We start from the raw sequence: 23,835 nt of genomic DNA, 5'->3' as shown, positions 1-23,835 counted from the left end.
AACGTTGTCTATAGATTTTGCGATTTGAAATGCTTGCACACCTAGGACTGTGAAGGATTGCCAACGTGCTATGCATGCTTTATTTACCCCATATTTTATACACTTCCCTGAGAAGCAGGGTTTGTGAGGATAGGTCATTGCCATTTTGTTGCATTTATTATTCCTACTTCTTGTGTTTACAGATTGCCAATGTGTGTTCAAGGATGGACCTGCAAAAGTAAATATAAAGCAGGTTAATGGTCTGAGATTAGAATCACACATCCTTTGATCTGCTAATATAAAGATACACTATTGCTGGGACATTTAACTCCTTGAATAGCAGATGGACTGTGCAATATGATGATGTTCCTCTTTTTAACTTTTTTTTTAAAAATTTTTTATTTGTTTTAACTAATCAGTTGTTTTGCACTAGCTTTTGAATTTCTATGTAATATATAACGAGCTATTTACTAAAGTGAGAATTCGGAGTGAATTTAAAAAGGTCAAAATAGGCAAACTGGAAACTTTACTTTAGTAAATTGACCTCAAAGTATTTGCTAACAAGTGATCCATCTTTGTATTTATGTGCAATCTTGATAGTATGCATTGGCTCTGGTGGATGGGTTGACACACTGGTTAAAGTCCCACTGAAGCACAATCCAGCTTTGTGAGTTAGTTCCCCTTTAAAGAGGAAGGGTAAATGATCACCCCATAGCTGCATATTAAATGTTGGTTTCTTGTTTAATGTGATTTCCAAAGTTCCCATGATTGGATTATTCTTAGCATTAATTCATTTGTAGTTCACTAGTCATTTCCTGACAATACCCTCAGTGTATACTGGGTTCTGAATTCAAGTACTAGCACTGCATAAAGCCTTTTCATTCATCTTGACTTCCCAGATCTGCACCTGTTAAAAGCCCCAAACCCTGCCTCTTTCACATACAATGCTAAGGATTAGCATTTGGTAAGAGAATTGTTTCAAAGTTTGGAACCAATGGTAAGAAACCGCTTTACAATGCATTGCTTGCTTGCGGAATTCAGAATGCAACAATGCAGAGAGATGTAAATAAAAGGTTAACGACTGTGAATGGTCTATGCAAGTCTACCGGATACACTAAATAGATTATTTTCCAGTGTAAAGTCGTTGTGGTTTCGTATTGCTTAATCTAGCAGGAACACTGTTTCAGACTTTGTTTTGTGACTTGGTGCTTCAGAGACATTTTGATAAATGGCTCCCTTAGAGACTGGTTAAATCCAGCCTGTGTTAATATAAGGTGCATAGCTCAAGTCATACAAGCTAGCAAAAGGAGATGTCAGTTTAGATAGAACAGCAGACTACAGGAGGCAATTAGTGAGAAAGTAATGTCATTCATACAATGGAAGGCAGGCCCTGATGACAGCAATCACACAGATAAAAAAAAGTCAGATGTAAATCTATATAACAAAGCTGCAGGAAGATAATACAACAAAGGGATTTACCCAAAGCCTGGAACTGGTAAAACACCTCAAGAGTCGAAGAGCCAGAACATATTCTGGCTGCATTATAAGATGTTATACGGTCTATCATTAAATAAGACAGGCCTATTGTACAGTGACATAATGAGCACTTTCTATATGAGCTTCATGCACATTTGGCAAATACCTTTTTTTTTTTTTTTTTTTTTTTTTTTTTTTTTAGTTCTAAGATTTTAAGGCAGGATAAAATATTCAGACTCTCTGTTATGCCCATCTTTTAATATCTATTTGTTACTCAAAACTAGAGCTTAAAAATAAAGATAACGAAAACACGGCTATTCCCCCACTCTTTCTTTTTGTGTTAAATTCTGTTGGTGATAAAGCACTTAAAGAGGAACCTTTTGGATATAAGCTGCAACCAGGAAATGGTTCTTTTACTAATATTTGTAAAGCGACAACAAATTCTGCAGCGGTGTACAATATTTGGAATAACAATCAAGCAGTTGCAACAAGACAAGTTGGATGCTCTGAGGCTGAGAGCCCTGCTCAAACGGCTCACGTTCTAAGAGGTTCTATGATGGACGGGGTATAGTATCATACAGAATTTGGTTTGACTATAGAGCTGCACAGGTGTATCATTTATTTATTAAACAACAATTAGAGAAAATGCTTGTGGAAGTAAAATGTTTTTATTCACTTTACATAAGTTTTGTTTTGCATGAGTTTATGCTAAATCCACAGTTATTATTATTAAAGGGACACTATAGTCACCTAAACAACTTCAGCTTAATGAGGTTGTTTAGGTGAGAACTATAGCTCTTCTGAGAAAATACAGTGTTTACATTGAAAGCTAGGAACACCTCCAGTTGCAGTCACTCAGAGTGAACCAGAGGGACTTCGGAGTTGATGGAGGCATAATATGCCTCCATCCACTCAGATCTGCTGTCAGCAGAACACAGGGCAGCACTGTGCCCACATCCTGTGATTCAGTATCTCCTCCCATTGCATGCAGACACTGAACTTTCCTCATAAAGATTAATTGATTCAATTTATCTCTATGAGGAGATGCTGATTGGCCAGGGCTGTGTTTGAATCATGCTGGCTCTGCCCCTGATCTGCCTCTTTGTCAGTCTTAGCCAATCCTATGGGGAAGCACTGTGATTGGATCAGGCTACTATACGTCAGCAGACTGCTTGTTTTTCTGAGTCTAACAGCATGCAGATTTACAGCTTCAGGCTTGAATACAATAAGATTGTTACTATATTTATGGAGGCATGAGGGGCCCAGGGAGAATAGATGGTGGTGTTAACACTATAGGGTCAGGAATACATGTTTGTGTTCCTGACCCTATAGTGATCCTTTAGTATTTATAAAGCGCCAACAAATTCCACAGAGCTGTACAATGGGTTTGTCTTCTTACTTCCATAGAAGAAAGTGGTTATAGTGTTTCTTCTAGATACATTGTTGCTCCCTTTGGTACCTAAAGCAATCCTTTTAAAGCCACATTGAGACAATAATTGATGGTTATACAGAAAGCAACAAACTGAACATGTTAGTAAGGGGTACATTTGTTATTTGTAATTATGTTTTTACCAATAATTATTTGCATTTGATAAGTAAAAGTCTGGAAATAAAATATATTTAGCATCTCAAACAGAACAATGTTTTTCCGCATTCATTAAAAAAAAATAAGCTGAACAAATATTCAATATGTAAGGGGAACTATCCATTAAAAATGAAACTCCTGTATTTCAGATTTAAAGAGTTGGCAGTATGGGCATTAATACAAGGTCCAAATAACACGTGAATATCTTGATGAAACAATTAAATATTAATAATGAACTGCATTTACCGCAAACAGAAAGTTCAATGATGTGTATATCTAAAAGTCAAAAACAGGTCATAAAAAAACATTTCCTGCACAAAACCGTATGTGGTTCATATGTTTCCACTGTGGGCTGTGCATAATTTAAGCTTTCAAAGTACCAGACATGCAAAAATGTGACATAATATTGTGTATCATATCTTCACATGGCATACCTGAACTGTGTTAGCTATGTTATCTCAAGGCCATTTGTCGTACAAATATGACATTAGTACACTGTACACATTGTAGGGAAATGTTTCATTAAAACGTTGGGGTGATTTATGAGCATGTGATGATTACAAAGTTTGTTGGAAATTATAAAAATCGAGTAATCGCAAATGGAATGTACCTGCAAACTCATTTGTTTTCTATGCTAATGGCCCTACACAGAAACGTAACTAGAAATCACTGGGCCCGACACAAACATTATCCTGCTCCCCAACCCCCAAGCGAATAATCCCTACCCTGCCCCTCCATGCATCTCATCTCCCCAGCCTCTCCATGCATCTCATTCACCCCCAGTTCCCTCCATGTGTCATTCCCTCTCTGTCTCAGCCACTACATGTGTGTCATTCCCTCCGTCCCAGCCCCCCCATGTGTGTCAATCTCTCCCCAGTCCCCACTACTGTAAAGTAAGTAGTGTCTGCTTATGTGTGTGTGTGTAAAGGACGTGTTGTGTGTTTATGTGTGTGCAAGGGATGCATTGTGTCTGTGTGTATAAGGGATGCATATTGTGTGTGTGCGTGTGTAGGGATGCATTGTGTGTGTAGGGGTGCATTGTGTGTATGTGTGTGTAGGGTTGAATTGTGTGTGCAGGAAAGCAGTGTGTGTGTGTGTGGGGATGCATTGTGTGTGTGAGAGAGTGTTTCTTGGGTAGGATATGGGGTTTTGAGGGCTAAAAAGGAGCTTCTTTGTTTTCTAATATTTATTTTGTAATATAATTTAAAAACATATATATATATTATATCTCCCCCTCCCTGTGTCCTACCAGCATCAAAATAGGGGGCAGCATATTCCCTGGTGGTCCGGTGGATGCCCTCTGTCGGGTGAAGGCTCTTCCTGCGAGTCCCGGCACCACGTGTAATCGAGCGTTGCCATGGTTACCGTGGCAACGCTCTGAAAACCAGGACTCAGCGCAGAGGTGAAGGCAGAGAGCCTTCTCCCCTTCCTGCTGCGCAAACTCTGCATAGACCCGGGAAGGGATATCAAAAGATCTCTCTGACCGGGTCTGTGTGCATGTAAGAAGCCCGGGCTCATGGGGTACTCAGGTGCTGGGCCCCTTACAAGTGAAAGGGCTGTACCCCCTGACTGGCCCATGGTCGCAGGGATCACAGCTGTGGCCGGGCCCCCTGGAGTGACGGGCCTGGTCGCAGTTGTGACCCCTGCGACCGTGGTAGGTACACCACTTGCCCTACTTTAGACTGTTGAATCACTTTGTATGTAATTTCTATGTGCTGGCTATATGTAGTTTATTTTAAATAACCACTCCAGGGACCATAAAAACTTAATTGCAAGGAAGTTATGGTGCCTGCAGGTCCCAGTGCTGTCTTACTTTAAGTGGTTAAGCCGTTTATGGCTGTAGTTAAACCATTTATTGATGGTTTATCCCTTTAAGGTAAGAGTGCCCGAGAACTCCTGGCACCATAACAACTTTATTGTGATGAAGTTGTTATGGTGCCTGGAGTAGTCCCCTAATAGCTAGTAAATACGTGAAGACTGCCTGGTTAGTCTATAAAACAGATCAAGCATAATGGGAACTATAGATCATGGACGTGCCAATGTTAGGGTGCTCATCACTCCCTTCGTGGTACAGACAATAAAAAGCAAAATCGACATTGTCTTCTTAGTCTCATCTATATACACGTCTTTTTGATTACGTTGTTATGGTGTCTAGAACATTAAAGGAAGACTTTAGTGTTTGGACCACAAAGCTGTATTCCTAACACTAATGTGTTCCTCTGCCCCCACCCCTCAGCATTGTTAAGGGTTAAATAACCCTTTATTAACTCACCCGATTCCAGCACCAAGGTCCCTCGGTGCTGGGTTGTGGTCTGCCTCTTCCGTCAACCGATTTGGGGACCTTATGTTTACGCATGGCGAGCAATGCACTCGCATTAGACCTGCCTCTTAGGAAAACAATGTTTTCCTGTGGGTTTTTCTCTGACGCTCAGTCAAACTCCAGGAAGCACCTCTAGTGGCTGTCTAGTAACCAGCCAGTAGATGCAGTCTTAGTACTGCAACGTAAACAGCAGTTTCTGTAAAACTGCAATGTTTTAAATTTCAGGAGGACACGGACACTCCACCCAGACCACTTCAATTAAATGAAGTGGTCTGGCTACCTATAGTGTCCCTTTAAATTGCCACAGTGGAGAGCACCATTATGATGTTGAAAGAAGAAAACAAATTAGAAAGAAACATGTTTGAATGTTCCTGATTCATCAGGATCTACTCAGGGTAATTTACTAAACACCGGTGAAAATTTCCAAATTCCGACCACATTGGCAAGTCTCATATTTAACCCCTTAAGGACACATGACACGTGTGACATGTCATGATTCCCTTTTATTCCAAAAGTTTGGTCCTTAAGGGGTTAATAAGGTTAAATGGACAACATTTCATTTGGCATTCGGTGGGCACTAGATAATCTTGTAAGTGATTAAATCTAGGTAGGAATGTGGCTATTTGAGAGCTGGCAAAGCATTGTGGGAGTTGTAGTTCTAGCTGAACAGCAACTTTGTTTTCTACCTGTGTAAAGTTCTGCATAGCAATGAGTGGAATGTTGTCCATGCAGCCATGGACTACACATTAAACGAGGGAGCTGCACTCACAAGTATGCACGCAATCTATTGACTTTTTTCCTCCAAGTGGATGACATGCATTCACATGTATGAGCAGCTCCTATTTACTTTCACTTCTCATTAGGAGGCACACCCACCCCAGCAAAGTAGGTTAGGGAGATGTGAGGAGGGAAAGCTGTTAACAGTGTAATTGATATGCCTTCTTAAAGAAGTGGATTTTCAGTGATTTCTTTGAGACTGGGTGAGAGTCTAATGGAGCAGGGAAGGAAGTTCAATAGGAATGGTGTAGTCTAGTGGCGTACTTATGCTGTCTCTGTAGCTCTCCGGTCTGTCACTCAAAGGGGTCCGGCTGCCCTGTACACCCCTGTGACCATGGGCCGCCATCACTTTAGTGCCAGTGCATGGCCACACCAGCCCAGGGTGGCCAGGTGTCCGGCAGGAGTGGTGCCCACCGCACAACACTCCCCTCCTGCCAGTCTCTGTATGTAGTGGGGCCGAGTGGACTGCGGTCTGACAGGTAGTTCTCTCAGTGAGAGCAATGGGCACTTTCTTTCAGCCAGAGTTGTGGAAACAAAGCAGACTCCACCAGGGCCGGACTGGGAAAAAAATTAGGCCCGGGCATTTTTTAACCAGAGCGGCCCCCTAAGAAGGGGGTGGGGCCAGAGAGGGTGTGTTTTGTCATCACTAATGACAAGCATGCCCCCTCCCAAAGTGAGCATGTTCAATGCGCAGAGGCCCGCTGAAGAGCTCTAGCATTAGAAAAAGGCCCTGAATTTGTTCAGCGCAGCACAAGCAAATGTAATAACATGCTTGCACTGAGTTTGCTTTTAAATTGTCTCTGGTGTCTCCACAAGTGGGATACCAGAGGACAAAAGGGCCAGGAAAGTGCAATGTGCATGTGTTTGGAGCCTGCTTGTGGGATTGCGTGTGTGTAGAGTGTGGTGTGGTATTGTGTAAATAGGTCAATTTCATTTGTGTTTGTGGTGTAATATGTGTGGCTAGGGGCTGTACAGAGTGTGTGTATAGAGGGTATAGTGTTAGAGGGGATGTAGCGAGTGTGTGCATACGGGCTGTGTATAGGTGACATAGTGTGTGTAGGGGTTGTAGAGAGGGTGTGTTTAGAGAATGTTGTATGTGTTTGCTGACAAGGAATGTAGTGTGTGTGTAGGTGGTGCAGTGTGTGTGTGTAGGAGATCTAGTGTGTATAGGAGAGTGTGTGTGTGTGTAGAGGATTAAGAGTGCATATAGGGTAAGGGATCTAGCGTGTATCTGGAGTGTAATGTGTGTAGTGGTGCTGTGTGAGGGGTGCTGTAGTGTGTGTGTGTGTATGTGTATATATATATATATATATAGATAGATATATATAGTTATATATATATATATATATAGAAGTATTGTATGTGTGTGTATGTAAGAGGGGTGCTGTGTGTGAGGGTGTTTGTATCTGCCGTCACATTCTAGGTTTCTAATTTTCTTTGTCTGTTAACTCACTGGGGGTTATTTTATATATTTTATATGTATGTGTATATATATATATATATATATATATATATATATATATATATATATATATAGATCAGCACTCACGGACTTGGTAGAGTTAAAACTTACAGTTTATTGAAATTCCATTTTAAAAGATCAACGTTTCAGTTCCCACTGGAACTTTCATCAGGATCAGGCATGATGCCTGATCCTGATGAAAGTTCCAGTGGGAACTGAAACGTTGATCTTTTAAAATGGAATTTCAATACACTGTAAGTTTTAACTCTACCAAGTCCATGAGTGCTGATCACTATCTACAAATATATGCTGTTCCCTGGATTACAAGCACCCGGCCAACATTTACTGAGAGCGTGAGTGCAAGGACCCATCCATTTCTATATATATATGTGTATTTATATATATATATATGTGTGTTTGTGTGTGTATTTATATATATATATATATATATATATATATATGTGTGTTTGTGTGTGCATTTATATATATATATATATGTGTGTGTGTGTGCGCGCGCGCGAGGGTGCTGTGTGTGTCTGAGGGTGCGCTGTGTGTGTCTGAGGGTGCGCTGTGTGTGTCTGGGGGTGCTGTGTGTGTCTGAGGGTGCTGTGTATGTCTGAGGGTGCTGTGTATGTCTGGGGGTGCTGTGTGTGTCTGGGGGTGCTGTGTATCTGGGGGTGCTGTGTGTGTCTGGGGGTGCTGTGTGTGTCTGGGGGTGCTGTGTGTGTCTGGGGGTGCTGTGTGTGTTTGGGGGTGCTGTGTGTGTCTGAGGGTGCTGTGTGTGTCTGAGGGTGCTGTGTGTGTCTGGGTGTGCTGTGTGTGTGTCTGAGGGTGCTGTGTGTGTCTGGGGGTGCTGTATGTGTCTGGGGTGCTGTGTGTGTGTCTGAGGGTGCTGTGTGTGTCTGGGGGTGCTGTGTGTGTCTGGGGGTGCTGTGTGTGTCTGGGGGTGCTGTGTGTGTCTGGGGGTGCTGTGTGTGTCTGGGGGTGCTGTGTGTGTCTGAGGGTGCTGTGTGTGTCTGAGGGTGCTGTGTGTGTTTGGGTGTGCTGTGTGTGTCTGGGTGTGCTGTGTGTGTGTCTGAGGGTGCTGTGTGTGTCTGGGGGTGCTGTGTGTGTCTGGGGGTGCTGTGTGTGTCTGGGGGTGCTGTGTGTGTCTGAGGGTGCTGTGTGTGTCTGAGGGTGCTGTGTGTGTCTGGGGGTGCTGTGTGTGTCTGGGTGTGCTGTGTGTGTGTCTGAGGGTGCTGTGTGTGTCTGGGTGTGCTGTGTGTGTCTGGGGGTGTTGTGTGTGTCTGGGGGTGCTGTGTGTGTCTGGGGGTGCTGTGTGTGTGAGTGTGAATGTATTTATTTAAATTTAAATATATTTTTTTATTATAAAAAAAAGTTATACCCCCCCCCCCTCCCTTCTTACCTTTAGCCTGGGAGGGAGGGGAGCCGTGCTGCCATGGGGGGGTGCCATGCTGCCATGGGGGAGTGCTGTGCTGCCGTGCTGCCTTCCCTGGTGGTCCAGTGGTGAGAGTGAACTCTAGCCCATGCAGGCTAGAGTTCACTCTCGCGTGATCTGAGCGTTGCCGCGGTAACCGTGTCAACGCTCAGACCTCGCGAGAGGACCCGGCGGAGCTGCTGGATAGAGCTCCGTTGGTCCTCTCCTCCCTCCCTCACTCCTCAGCCGGCGGCCGCTTAGAATTGTCTCTGGGCCGGTGAGGGATATCTTTGATCTCCCCACCGGCCCATGGAGACACACAGCAGGGCCGGCGCTCGGATAGCACTGGCCCTGCAGCAGCCGGCGGGGGAGATCCTGTGATCTCCCTTGCCAGCCTCGGCCCCACGGCCATCGCGACCCACCGGGCATTTGCCCGGTATGCCCGATGGCCAGTCCGGGCCTGGACTCCACTGTTCCACCAGCTTGAGGCTCAAGGGGTATTTAAACACAACATGGGGTAGGGGTTTAAACACACGGATGCGTTTGGGGGGATTAGACATACGGAGGGGCTGGAGGGGATCAGACACATTAAGGAGCTGGGGGAAGGAATGAAACACATGGAGGGACTGGGGGGATAAATCAGCATAACGAGGGGTGAGGGGATAAATGAGACACAACAAGGGGCTGGGGGAGAATGAGACATTAATGGGTTGGGGGAATAAGACACATGGAGAGGCTGGAGGGGAGAATGAGACATATGGGGGGGTTGGGGAGGAATGAGACACATGGAGGGGCTGGAGGGGCTGGATGGGAGAATGAGACACATGGAGGGGCTAAGAAGGAATTAAACCCATGGAGGGGCTAAGAAGGAATTAAACCCATGGAGGGGCTAAGAAGGAATTAAAAACACATGGACGGGCTGTGGGGAATGGAATGAGAAGCATGGAGGAGCGGGGTTGGAGAATGAGACATGTGGAGGGGCTGGTGGAAAGAGACACATGGGGCAGGAGGTAGAACTAAACACATGGAGGGGTTGGGGGCAGGCATGAGATGCATGGCGGAGCTGGGGATGGAAATGAGACACATTGAGTGGTTCGGGGATTAGAATAAGACATGTTGAGAGATTGGGGGAATGAGACACATGGAGGGGCTGGGGTAGAGAATGAGGCACATGAAGGGGCTAAGAAGGAATGAGACACATGGGAGGGCTGTGGGGGAGAATGAGACACATGGAGGGGCAGGGGATAGAATGAGGCACATGGGGTGGCTGAGGGTAGGCATGAGATGCGTGGAGGGGCTGGGGTGGAGAATGAGACACATGGAGGGGCTGAGTGTAGGCATGAGATGTGTGGAGAATAAGGCACATGGAGGAACTGAGACACATGGAGGGGCTGGGAGCAAAGAGAATAGGGATGTGCATGGGCAAAAAATTTGGTTCGGTTCGGAGATTCGGGTAAGTAAAAAAGTGTCTGCTTCGGCAATTCGGACCAATGGCATTCGGTCCGGTTTGGCACTTTGGCAATTCGGACCCTAACCACTTGTTTTGCCCCTAACCCTAAACCCTAGCCATTTGTTTCACCACTTTTCAGAAATCCAAAGCACTTTGGAACTTAGGCAATTCTGAACTTCGGCAATTCGGTTCAGCACTTTGGAAATTCATCAATTCGAACATTCATAAGCATCCAAATTTCTGAATTTCACGAAATTTGTCCAAATGTACATTCGGTAAGAAACGAATTGCACATGTATAAAAGAGACACATGGTAGCAGGGGATAGAATGAGACACATGGAGGGGCTGAGAGTAGGCATGAGAGGCATGGCAGAGCTGGGGATGGAAATGAGACACATGGAGGGGCTCAGGGGCAGAATAAGACACATGAAGGGTAAGAGGGGTGAATGAGACACATGGAGGGACTGCTTGGGGGGGATGAGAAACATGGAGGCTCTGCTGGTGGAAATGAGAAATGTGGTGGGGCTGCTGGGGGGTTAATGAAACACATGGAGGTGCTTGTGTTTTAGTGATGATAGGTAGGCAGGAGCAGTGTTATGAAGATATTTGTTAGATACCATATGGGAAGTCAGTGTAACGATTGAAGAGGGGGAGGTCCAGGAAAACTAGCTTTGCTGCAGCATTCATTATAGTCTGCAATAAGGTGAGCTGGGAGTGCATTAAACTAGTAAGAAGCAGTTTGAAGTAGTGATAGTGGAAGGTGTTGGTAGTATGGACCAGCTTCCAGCTGCAGGTTATGGGTTACAGAGGTTGCAGATGCTAGAGTATACCTGCACAGACTCCCTGACTGGCAGGCTGAGAGGACTTCAACCAAAAACTCACAGCTCAAAATCAGAGGCTTCTCCGTGTGGCACTTTGCATGGCACTCAAGCTGCCAGAGCCAAGAAGAACTTCAGATATCTGCTAGTGCAACCCAAGTGGTGATTGCAGGTGGTAAGGGACTGTCCTCAACTGATCTGAGATCACTTCCTCCCCACACTTGTGAATGGAAATTTGCACTTGAGTAGATCAGCCCACAGTAGATATTGCAGCTCCTGCCCTTGACCTGTACCTGGCCAGCCCAGTCCCCACTGGACCCCAGGCCAACCACCCGCACTGATAGATATACACAGAGCTGCAGAATATGCCTCCTTCTGGCCTTAAAATTGAAATTCACTTTGAATTCTCACTTTAGTAACTAACTATGTCAGTATTGGGAGGTGTGGATTAGGGGGCTTTAAATCTTATCTTATTAGAAAGTCTGTTATTTAATTCTTGGGAATAATCCCTCACACTTCCTCCCTCTCTCTATTTCATATCTCCCAAAGTGGACAACGAGGGACACTTTAATTCTAGGGGTGTGAGTGGGGGGTGTGGTCAACGGCAGGGCTGTTAATTTTAGGTGGCTTACTAATAATTTATCCGGCTTTAATGTAAGTTAGAATGAGAACAATGTATCATCACAGACTGATTTCTAAACACATTTTTTTGCAGTTTAAAAACCCATCAGTGTGAGAATGATTGCTGTGGAGGTCTGTTATACACTGAGATACACCAGCAATATTGAGCTCCTAGAAAAGAGGGACATACTGATTAAAAAGAGGGCCAGACGCATTGTCTAAAAATAGGGACTGTCCCTCCTAAACAGAGACACATTTGGGAGCTGTTATTTTAAAAGCACAATCACAGAACTGCCATTACATGTAATATAAAATATGGACTTTCAATGAGTCAGTCAGCACAGCCATTTCTAGTGAAAAGTGTGAGGTTATTCTAAGAAATCTGCACAATTATGCTACATATTTAGCTTTTTTGTTGTAAACATACATTGTGTCTCTTGCTCTCTCCTAAAGGGCAGCATTCTACTCTCTCCTCCAGCTCTGCTTCACTCCCACCTTATTTGATTGCTATTTCCTGTCCTAATCAGTTTTATACCACACCTCCTATAGAATGTAAGCTCGTTTGCGCAGGGCCCTCTTCAACCTATCGTTCCTGTAAGTTTTCTTGTAATTGTCCTATTTATAGTTAAATCCCCCCTCTCATAATATTGCAAAGCACTACGGAACCTATTAGCTATATAAATGGCAATAATAATAATAATAATAATAATAATTCTGTATCATATTATATTAACTTATTTTAGCCCACTACTATGTACAAACAAGAACTCTAAAAATTGTATGCATCATGAGAGTTTAAAAATACACATACAATTTAGATCCACTTTTCTAAAACATCTGTTTATCTTATAATCAAGTATATCTCATATTCTGAAATACAAAGTTGCAAGCAACTGTTCTGAATCACCAACATGTCTATTCTTATTACTCAGTGTAAATTTATACAACCCCCCTCTCCCATTATACTCAGAAATAATCTTAGCTCTTTCTCTCTTTTCTTTTCTTTTCCAGGACAATTAGCAAAATGTGTGTTCTTAGGTTTGGATGAATAATTCATTAATATTCTGTGTTAATGATTTATGTACCATATGCCACTAGTACAGGATTTATATGTGATACCGAGACACCTTATTCAAAGACTGACAGAATATAATGGCATACAGGAAGAAGCCACTGTCAAAAGACAAAAACATTACTATTTATCTGTTTATTTGTTTAGAATTCTAATTTTAATTTGGTAGTTCTTTTTTTTTTTATCATTATTATTTTATTTAATGTGCAGACTTTGCAATACCCAAGTAATGATTAGCACTACTTAGTCTACAGGGGCCCACGCTTCAAGCACTATGTGCAATTGTTGAAAGAGTCACAGATAATGGACTTGGAAGATCTGAAATGATTGCAAAATACATCTGTGATGATCACCCATTAGAGCATATTACCTTAGTGCAAAACAATTTAGATAAACAGGAAAATGGCTACAGTGAGTTTTAAAAAAATAAAAATCAATGAGTGAAATGTAGATCCAGGAGGAATAAGTAGTGTCACATTGAAAATAGTCAAATATTTCCTATTTATTTCATTTTGAGCCATTTGCTTACACTTTCTACGAAAAGATCATTATGCTGCACTTTGCTTTTGCGTAATAGCATCACAGCTCCTTCACTATGAGTTTTATCTCCTTAAAGGGAAACCGTCACTTTTCGGGAATTTAAAACATAAAAAAAAAATAAACTGCAACTTGTGCTGGCAGTACGCTTACAGTGTGAAATCAGGAATGGACCTTGTTTTCTGTAGAACTGCAAAAACGGTTGGAAACAAATGACTCTTTGTAGTGCAGAGTGGCAGCTTAAAGGGTTACTCCTAGTGTACATTCTAACACTATAAATCAGATTTTAGTTGACAACATTTTTTGAGATTTAGTCAACTAAAACAATTCATATGACTAAAATAAGACTAAAACAAAATTTGCTTTTTAGTCAAAAGACTATGACTAAATCTAAATTGAAATTTGCCGTCAAAATTATAAAAAATGAGACACATGGGGGGCTGAGGGATTGAAACACACGGGGGTTCTGGGAGAATAAGACACATGAGGGGGCTGGGGGATAAATGAGCACATGGAGGGGCTTAGGGGGAATGAGACATGTGATGGGGCTGGGAGTGGAATTGAGACACTTAGTCGACTGGGGAAGGGGGGAAGAGACACATAAATGGGTGTGTGAGGTCCAATCACAGACTTCTCACAGAGTAGCGGGCTACATAAGTCTCGTGTGCAGGAGGTGTAACTACCCCTCGGCACACAAGTACAGATTATGCAGTATGCGCAGTTTTTCAATCTGAAACATTGCGAATACATACTTATACCACCACGGCCACTTCAAATCAAAGTGATTATGGTGATTGGAGTAACCCTTTAATAATCGAGTATCAGAAGGGATGTAATGCATTAGTGGTCTAATTAACTAGTGGGGTAATAGCTGCTTGAGCCAAGGAGATATCTGACTGCCATTTTGGGGTCAAGAAGGATTTTTTTCCTAGTTTGTTGCAAAATTGGAAGCGCTTCAAACTGGGTTTTTTTTTTTTTACATTCTTTTGGATCAACAGCAAAAACATATGTGAGGAAGGCTGAACTTGATGGACACAAGTCTCTCTTCTGCCATGTAACTATGTAACTATGAATATAAGAAGATCTCTGGAATGAAATTACATTATATGTGCCACTTCCTGTTCTTTTAAGAAGTAAATTAAAGCATTACTAAGCAGGTTTTGCAAACATCCTCTTGCTTTACCTCCCTCCTAATTTAGCAACATGTGAGAAACCCACAATCAATTACATTCCACATATGTTAACTGTCACATAGTTTTTGAATCCAAAGCTCCAATCAATAGTCAGTGGTAGACATTGCACAAATGCATTTCAGCATGCACAAACCAACGAAATGCCTTTTAATTTGTGCCAAACAAGTCGATCTATCCAGGTTTTGATCAAGCAAATTGAAAATTAAGTAAAAAGGTTGTATTTTTTTTTTTTTTTTTGCTTTAATGAAATGGGTCAGGGTTAATTAAATGGGACAGGGATATTAACTAGTGAAGAGGTTGGTATTATTATTTTATTATTTATGTAGCGCCATCAGATTCCATAACGCTGTACAATGGGTAAAGTTTATTTCAATTTAAGCCTAAATAGAAAAATTGGAAATATAGCCGACTTTGGATGTTTTAACCTAAAATATGAAACAGCCAATTTAGAAACATTCTGAAAGTCAGCTACGGTTAATACACTTTCTGGGTGTATTTATTAAAGAGTAAATGTTGTGATTTGAAAACTGAAACACAAAGTTTTAAATATCCAAGCTGTTACTGTAGCTTAGTTTGACATTGTTTTTCCAAATCAGCTATTAGTACCTAAAGTTTAAAATTCAACATGTAGTGAATAAACCCCAATGTGTAACAATTTGTGTATGTGCAGCTTTTAACAAAGCCAAGCACTTTCACATATGCTCAAGAGAGTATTTGTTGAGCTTTATTAAAGGTACACTGTAGGCACCCAGACCACTTCAGCTAATTGAAGTAGTCTGTTTACATTGCAGCTCTAAGTCTGCCCTCAGTGGCTGTCTAACAGACAGCCACTGGGGTGCTTCCAAAATTCAAACAGACTACTTTTGGTCCATTATCTTACGCTGGATGTCCTCACGGACCTCCAGCGTCAGATTTTCCCCATAGGAACGCATTGAATAATGCTTTCCTATGGGGAGGTCTAATGCGCGCACGGCCATTGCCGTGCATGTGCATTAGGTCTCCCCCGCCGGCTGACATTGGTGGGGGAGGAGTGTGGGCGGAGCCTGACCCAGCACGGAAGGACACTGGAGCTGGATTTAGGTAAGTGGCTGAAGGGATTTTAACCCCTTCAGCCCTGCAGGAGGGGGATGCACGGGGGATGGGGGGGACCTATTAACTGTTTTTCTGGCACTATAGGGTCCCTTTTAGGGAACACTCCAAAGTTGAGAGGGTCACCTGGTACTAGGGAAGATCCCCGGCCAACCCAATGCTTCTCATAGAGAAGCACTGGGACAAATGTGCAGCTCCACCAATGTTCCTGATAGAGAATAATTGAAACCAATGCTTCTTTGTAAGTAGTCTATTTGGAGCAGGCACTCAAGGCAAGTGAGGAAGGAAACCTTCCCGGCTTTCTGTTTGACAGCAGGGAGGTGTTACCAAAGGCTAACAGCTGGTAGACAGATGGGAGATGTTACCAAAGGCTAACAGCCGGTAGACAGATGGGAGATGTTACCAAAGGCTAACAGCCGGTAGACAGATGGGAGATGTTACCAAAGGCTAACAGCCGGTAGACAGATGGGAGGTGTTACCAAAGGCTAACAGCCTGTAGACAGATGGGAGATGTTACCAAAGGCTAACAGCCGGTAGACAGATGGGAGGTGTTACCAAAGGCTAACAGCCGGTAGACAGATGGGAGATGTTACCAAAGGCTAACAGCCGGTAGACAGATGGGAGGTGTTACCAAAGGCTAACAGCCGGTAGACAGATGGGAGATGTTACCAAAGGCTAACAGCCGGTAGACAGATGGGAGGTGTTACCAAAGGCTAACAGCCGGTAGACAGATGGGAGGTGTTACCAAAGGCTAACAGCCGGTAGACAGATGGGAGGTGTTACCAAAGGCTAACAGCCGGTAGACAGATGGGAGATGTTACCAAAGGCTAACAGCCGGTAGACAGATGGGAGATGTTACCAAAGGCTAACAGCCGGTAGACAGATGGGAGGTGTTACCAAAGGCTAACAGCCGGTAGACAGATGGGAGGTGTTACCAAAGGCTAACAGCCGGTAGACAGATGGGAGGTGTTACCAAAGGCTAACAGCCGGTAGACAGATGGGAGGTGTTACCAAAGGCTAACAGCTGGTAGACAGATGGGAGATGTTACCAAAGGCTAACAGCCGGTAGACAGATGGGAGATGTTACCAAAGGCTAACAGCCGGTAGACAGATGGGAGATGTTACCAAAGGCTAACAGCCGGTAGACAGATGGGAGGTGTTACCAAAGGCTAACAGCCTGTAGACAGATGGGAGATGTTACCAAAGGCTAACAGCCGGTAGACAGATGGGAGGTGTTACCAAAGGCTAACAGCCGGTAGACAGATGGGAGATGTTACCAAAGGCTAACAGCCGGTAGACAGATGGGAGGTGTTACCAAAGGCTAACAGCCGGTAGACAGATGGGAGATGTTACCAAAGGCTAACAGCCGGTAGACAGATGGGAGGTGTTACCAAAGGCTAACAGCCGGTAGACAGATGGGAGGTGTTACCAAAGGCTAACAGCCGGTAGACAGATGGGAGGTGTTACCAAAGGCTAACAGCCGGTAGACAGATGGGAGATGTTACCAAAGGCTAACAGCCTGTAGACAGATGGGAGATGTTACCAAAGGCTAACAGCCGGTAGACAGATGGGAGATGTTACCAAAGGCTAACAGCCGGTAGACAGATGGGAGATGTTACCAAAGGCTAACAGCCGGTAGACAGATGGGAGATGTTACCAAAGGCTAACAGCCGGTAGACAGATGGGAGATGTTACCAAAGGCTAACAGCCGGTAGACAGATGGGAGGTGTTACCAAAGGCTAACAGCCGGTAGACAGATGGGAGGTGTTACCAAAGGCTAACAGCTGGTAGACAGATGGGAGATGTTACCAAAGGCTAACAGCCGGTAGACAGATGGGAGGTGTTACCAAAAAGTTTTTCTCTTGGAATTGGTACTTTTATATAAGAAAAAGATAAAAGGTAAAGCCACTTACCCCTTAAGCAAGACTGAGTGCTTTAAAGGACTTTTCACAAGGCAAGCAACACATTAAGAGATGAAACAAAAATTAAAAGTTAAGAAATGTGTAGTTTGATTGTATCATGCAATTTTTATTTTATAGTAAGCAGAGGTGGCTATTATTTTTTTTTTTTTTTAGTATTCTTTACATTCTGTGAATTTTTATACATAAAGCATAACTGACCTTAATTGTAAGATACAATTAAACATGCATTGTATTGGCATAGGGCTATTCAATGGGCTTAATACAGTTGTAACTTTCCAAGAAGCGATAAACGAACTGAGAGGTTGTCATCTGTTGTCACATTCTATATTTTTGTCGAGTCACTCATTGACTTGTGTAGCTCCTGAATTTTATATTCAATTTCACTTCCTCCAAATGTCGATTGATGCAATTACGTAAATGGCAAATTAAAAACTTATTTGCAAGAATTAGCCAAACTTTTTTTTATTTTATTTTTTACAAATTTTGGTCGTGGAGCAAGGGAAGCTGGAATATCTGTGTGCCTTGAGGGAAGAACTGCTAAAACGGTTTGACTTCATATAATAAAGGGGCGCCAAGGTAATCCTAACACCATAACTAATGGTGCACTGCAGGTGTTATTGTGTTTGAAAGGTTCCTTTAATGGACTATTGTTTAACTTCTGAGCGATGGCCTAAGAGCGATCGGACAAATAATACACATCCACTGCAGGGGCTTACATATACTTTACGTGCGGATAATGAAGAGCAGTGGTTTCCAAACCAGTCCTCAAGGCACGCCTACGAGTTCAGGATTTAGGGTTTACCCAGTTGTGTCGATGTGTTTTTTCCCCCCTAACACACCCACACACAACTGGGTAATCCCTAAATCCTGGACTGGAAGGCGTGCCTTTAGGGACTGGTTTGGAAACTACTGATGCAGAGGGATAAAGTTTAGAGCACTTAGTTTCCTTTAATGTTTAAGATTTTTATGGAAGCACTGTCTTGTAGTTAAACAAGTCTTCAGAACATTTTTATTGTTGCCCAAAATTTATTTTATGTCCTTTTAGTTCAGTAGAAGAGATTTGAAAAGCTGTACGAATGTTACACTCCAAGGTGCGAACTGAAAGTTCTGTGATGGAAGCCAAAAAAATAATTAGCACATTCACAGCCTGAGCTCAGCTGTTAAAATAAAAATTAAATAATGAGACTTACTTTTTTTTTTTTTTACAAGTACATGTTCATCAAACACTGGCATGTGCCAGAATTTCTTCTGTTACACCCAATACTCAAAGATTGCTATTATACTTTATATTATAGTTACCTTCAAGGGTTTAATGAATATCAAAGGTGTTTATGCACAATAAAGGGTTGAAATCTAAAACCCATAGATCAATAGTGTAGAACATTTATAGATAAATAGTGTTATAGATCCAATTTGATCTTTGTTATATTCAGGGTAACCCAAATTGTTACAAGTGCACTTGGAGGAGCATGAGTTAGACACCAGACGCGTGTTGGTTATCAAAATAAGCATCCCTCGGTTATTTTATCAGTATGTGTAGCATTAAGCATTTCCTGAGTCCAAGTTAGACAATTTTAATATAGGATATCTAATATGACACCTATAAGCTTCAACCTTGGACTCAAAGTATTTTCTTTCACAATAGGTGTGCTAGTTATAAAATAGATTAATTTTTTCCCAACACATTATTTTTTTAGCATGAAATAAAAAAAAAAATACAATTATTAAATTAATACTTGATACACATTTTATTACCAACATAGGTCTCCTTTTAATATGTTGGATACATTTTTCAAATGATTTAAACATTTTGTATTAGTGTTTAAAAAGAAAGAAATCATTAAAAAGATTATCCAAAAACATTACATCGAGGCCAGAACTGGTGTCCTCACTGTCACGATTCGGGGAACCCAACACGCTAACATACACACAGACACACACACAGAAAGTGTGCAGTACCGGTCCTTAGAGTGGCCGGGCTAAGCACACACAGAATAGTCAGGAGACAAGCCGAGTAAGGGGAACCAGAAAACAGAATAACGAGAAACAAGCCGAGGTCAAAGGGTAGGAGAAAGTCACAAAGTCAGTATAACAAGCCAGAGAGTACGTAACCAGAAATCACACGTTCAGAATCAATACTATAAAGCAAAGACCACAACAGGGCAGGGAGGAACAGGAAAGGTAAGTATATAAACCAGAAGGTTAATTCTGATTGGCTAATTTCCAATCAGAATTAACAATCACACGTGGGAGACATCCAAACCTCCCACTGTGATTGAGGCACTGTGCCTTTAACGCCGGGTCAGGTGACTGACCCCGGCGTGTAACAAATTGGCCGGTCTCCCAGCGTGCAGCGTCATGCATGCTGCCACTGGGGGACCCGGAAGAAGACGCGGACGGCACCCGTGGCTGGGAGGATGCCGCCCGCCGAACACCTGGCAGGAAGGGGACCGTGGACGGCTGGAGGGTGAGTGCCGCGAGCGGACTGCAGCCTCCCCTTGCAGCCGCCCGCGGGGTCCTGACATTACCCCCCCCTCGAAGACCGCCCAGAGGGCGGGAAGCAGAAGGCTTCAAAGGAAACCGGGCATGAAAGGAGCGGATCAAAGAGGGAGCGTGCAGATCAGAGCACGAAACCCACGACCGGTCCTCAGGGCCGTACCCCTTCCAATCCACCAGATATTGCAGCCGACCCCTAGAAACGCGAGAGTCGAGAAGGGCAGCCACTTCGTACACATCACTGGGGACAGCGCGAGGGGAAACAGGCCGCCCGAGGGGACGAGAGAACCGGTTGCAAAGCAAGGGCTTCAAAAGCGAAACGTGAAACGTGTTCGGAATGCGCATGGAAGAGGGCAAGTCCAGGGAGTAGGAAACGGGGTTAACCCTACGTAACACCTTGTAGGGACCAAGGAACCTGGGAGCGAACTTCATCGAGGGAACCTTGAGGCGGAGGTTCCTAGAGGACAACCATACCCTATCACCCGGAACATAGGAAGGGGCCGCACCCCTATGGCGATCAGCAAACTTCTTCTGAGCAGCCGCTGAACGGGACAGCGCAACATGGACCTGATCCCACATCTTCCGCAAAGAGGCGAGGTGCTGGTCCAAAGCGGGCATGCCCTTGTCGGAGAACGCACCGGGAAGGACGGAAGGCCGAAACCCATAAGCAACCTCAAAAGGACTTAAGCCAGTAGACGAATGAGACACCGTATTCCTGGCAAATTCAGCCCACGGAAGGAGGCGAGACCAGTCATCCTGGTGCGCATTAGTGAAGCAGCGCAAATACAACTCCACAGACTGATTAGCACGTTCGGCTGCACCATTAGACTGCGGGTGATAGGAGGAAGTAAACGACAAGGAGACCCCCATCTCAGCACAAAAACCCCTCCAAAACCGAGAGACAAATTGAGGACCCCTGTCAGATACAATATCCTCAGGTACCCCATGCAAGCGGAACACTTCCTTGGCAAACACCTGAGCAAGCTGAATCGCAGAAGGCAGTTTCTTAAGCGGAATAAAGTGCGCCATTTTAGAGAACCTATCCGTCACAGTTAATATCACTGTCTGACCATCAGAAGGAGGAAGGTCTACAATAAAATCCATGGATAAGTGGGTCCATGGTTTCTTGGGTATCGATAGAGGCATCAGGAGACCCTGGGGTCTCACATTAGGGGACTTACACTGCGTACAGACCCGACAAGCCTGCACAAAATCCACCACGTCTCGTTTGAGTGAAGGCCACCAGAACTGTTGAAGGAGGCCCTTATAAGTCTTGGTAACCCCTGGATGACCAGCAGTTTTGGCGGTGTGAAATAAAGTTAATAACTTCTTTCTGTCATTCACTTTAACGTATAGTCTGCCAACAGGCGTCTCAGGGGGTGCTTGAGTTTGGTATGTTTTAATATTATCAAGAACAAGAGACGAAACAACCAAACGGGTAGCAGCTATTATCTGAGACGCAGGTACAATAGGTTCAGGGGTCGGGTTAACAGATTCTAGAGGTTCATACTGTCGAGAGATAGCGTCAGCTTTGGCATTACGGCAACCAGGTCTATAGGTAATCACGTATTGGAAGCGTGAAAGGAATAGAGACCATCTAGCCTGCCGGGCGGACAACCTTCTAGCATCAGCTATATAGGAGAGGTTCTTATGATCTGTTATAACCATAACTTTGTGTCTAGAACCCTCTAATAAGTACCTCCATTCCTTAAAAGCCAACACAATAGCTAATAGTTCCCTGTTCCCAACATCGTAATTCTTTTCTGGATCAGATAACCTTTTTGAAAAGTAGCAACAGGGATGGAGGGGTTCGTCATACGATGATCTCTGTGACAGTACTGCTCCCACGCCTGATTCAGAAGCGTCCACTTCCATAACAAAGGGAAGGGAAGGATCAGGGTGGCGTAGTACTGGAGCAGAGGCAAATGCCTTCTTGAGAGTTTCGAAGGCCTTAAGGGCTTCAGGAGTCCAAACCCTAGGGTGTAGACCTTTCTTAGTCAGCTTCGTTATAGGGGAGATAAGTGGTGAAAAGTTTCTTATAAATTTCCTGTAATAGTTGGCAAATCCTATAAAACGCTGGATAGCCTTAAGACCTTGGGGAAGCGGCCAGGATAGTATGGCTTCTAACTTAGCAGGATCCATACTGAAACCCTGTTCGGAAATTATATATCCTAGAAATTGCACCGAGGTCTGATCGAACAAACATTTTTCTAATTTACAATAAAGTCCGTTCTGTAATAACCTTTTCAGCACCATCCTAACATGATTATGATGTGTCTGCAAATCAGGGGAATATACAAGGATGTCGTCAAGGTACACCACGGCACAGACATGCAATAGATCCCTGAGGACATCGTTTATTAGGTCCTGAAACACAGCGGGAGCATTACACAGTCCAAAAGGCATGACTAGATACTCGTAATGTCCGCTACGTGTATTGAATGCTGTTTTCCACTCATCATTCTCCTTTATACGAACAAGGTTATAAGCCCCCCTGAGGTCTAATTTAGTGAAGTATTTAGAACCTTTGACCCGGTCAAATAACTCCGTGATGAGGGGAATAGGGTAGGCATTTTTAATCGTTATATTGTTCAGGCCCCTGTAGTCTATACAAGGCCGTAGGTCACCCTCCTTTTTGGCAACAAAAAAGAAACCAGCCCCAGCAGGAGAGGAAGACCTTCTGATAAAACCTTTACTTAAGGCTTCCTTTATGTACTCCTCCATTACCTGGTTCTCTTTTTCAGAAAGAGGGTATACCTTACCCCTAGGCGGCATAGTACCAGGTAAGAGGTTTATGGCACAATCATATTCACGGTGCGGTGGTAGTTTATCTGCCTCCCTTTTTTCAAACACCATAGCTAGGTCCGCATACTCAGGAGGAACATTAACAGAAAGTGGTTTGGCTGTGGGTACATTAAGCAAGCCAACAGGACAAACACGAGTCATACATTCCCTTTGACAAGATTTCCCCCAGGAGAGAATCTCCAAACAACCCCAATCAATCATCGGATTGTGTTTAACCAACCAGGGGAAGCCCAAAACGACAGAGGCTGTAGGGGAGTTGATTATTTGAAAGGACAATCTTTCCTTGTGCAAGGCACCCACAGACATAACCAGTTCTTTGGTCTCATGGGTCACCAGAGGTTTCTCCAGTGGTCTACCATCTATGGCCTCCACAGCCAAGGGAGTGACCTTTTGGATCAGAGTCAAAGATGCGGTTTTAGCAAAACTCTCATCCATAAGATTGTCAGCAGCCCCTGAATCTATCAAGGCTTTGGTAATCACGGTAGTATTACCAACAAAAAGGGTAACCGTAATAAACGGTCTAGTAATGGGGACGTGAGGGGTAAACGACATAACACCCGAGGCCGACCCCTCTATAGGCCTTGGGTGCTGCAGTTTTCCCCGCAATTCAGGGCAGGTTCTTAGAAGATGTCCCCTTTTCCCACAGTAAAGGCATAACCCTTCCCTTCTTCGGTATGATTTTTCTACCTCAGTTAACCCAGTAACACCCAATTGCAAGGTTTCAGGGGGAGGTTGGCTAGAAGGGGGTAATGCCAGTAACGCAGTACTGGGTAAAGCAGGTAACATCTGAGTATACATACGCCTCTGACTACGTC

The 23,835-nt window shown here is 43.7% G+C and overlaps 1 protein-coding gene across 7 annotated transcripts in view; it reads left to right on the top strand.

Moving 5' to 3' along the window:
- The window catches only part of CACNA1E (calcium voltage-gated channel subunit alpha1 E), a 738,678-nt gene that overhangs the window by 536,047 nt on the left and 178,796 nt on the right, over positions 1-23,835 (top strand). The gene's annotated exons all lie outside the window — the stretch shown is intronic.

The sequence above is a fragment of the Pelobates fuscus genome, chromosome 7, assembly GCF_036172605.1.
Source record: "Pelobates fuscus isolate aPelFus1 chromosome 7, aPelFus1.pri, whole genome shotgun sequence".
Taxonomy (NCBI): domain Eukaryota; kingdom Metazoa; phylum Chordata; class Amphibia; order Anura; family Pelobatidae; genus Pelobates; species Pelobates fuscus.
Note: the sequence above shows the minus strand (reverse complement) of the source record. Positions and strands in the feature narration are given on the sequence as shown.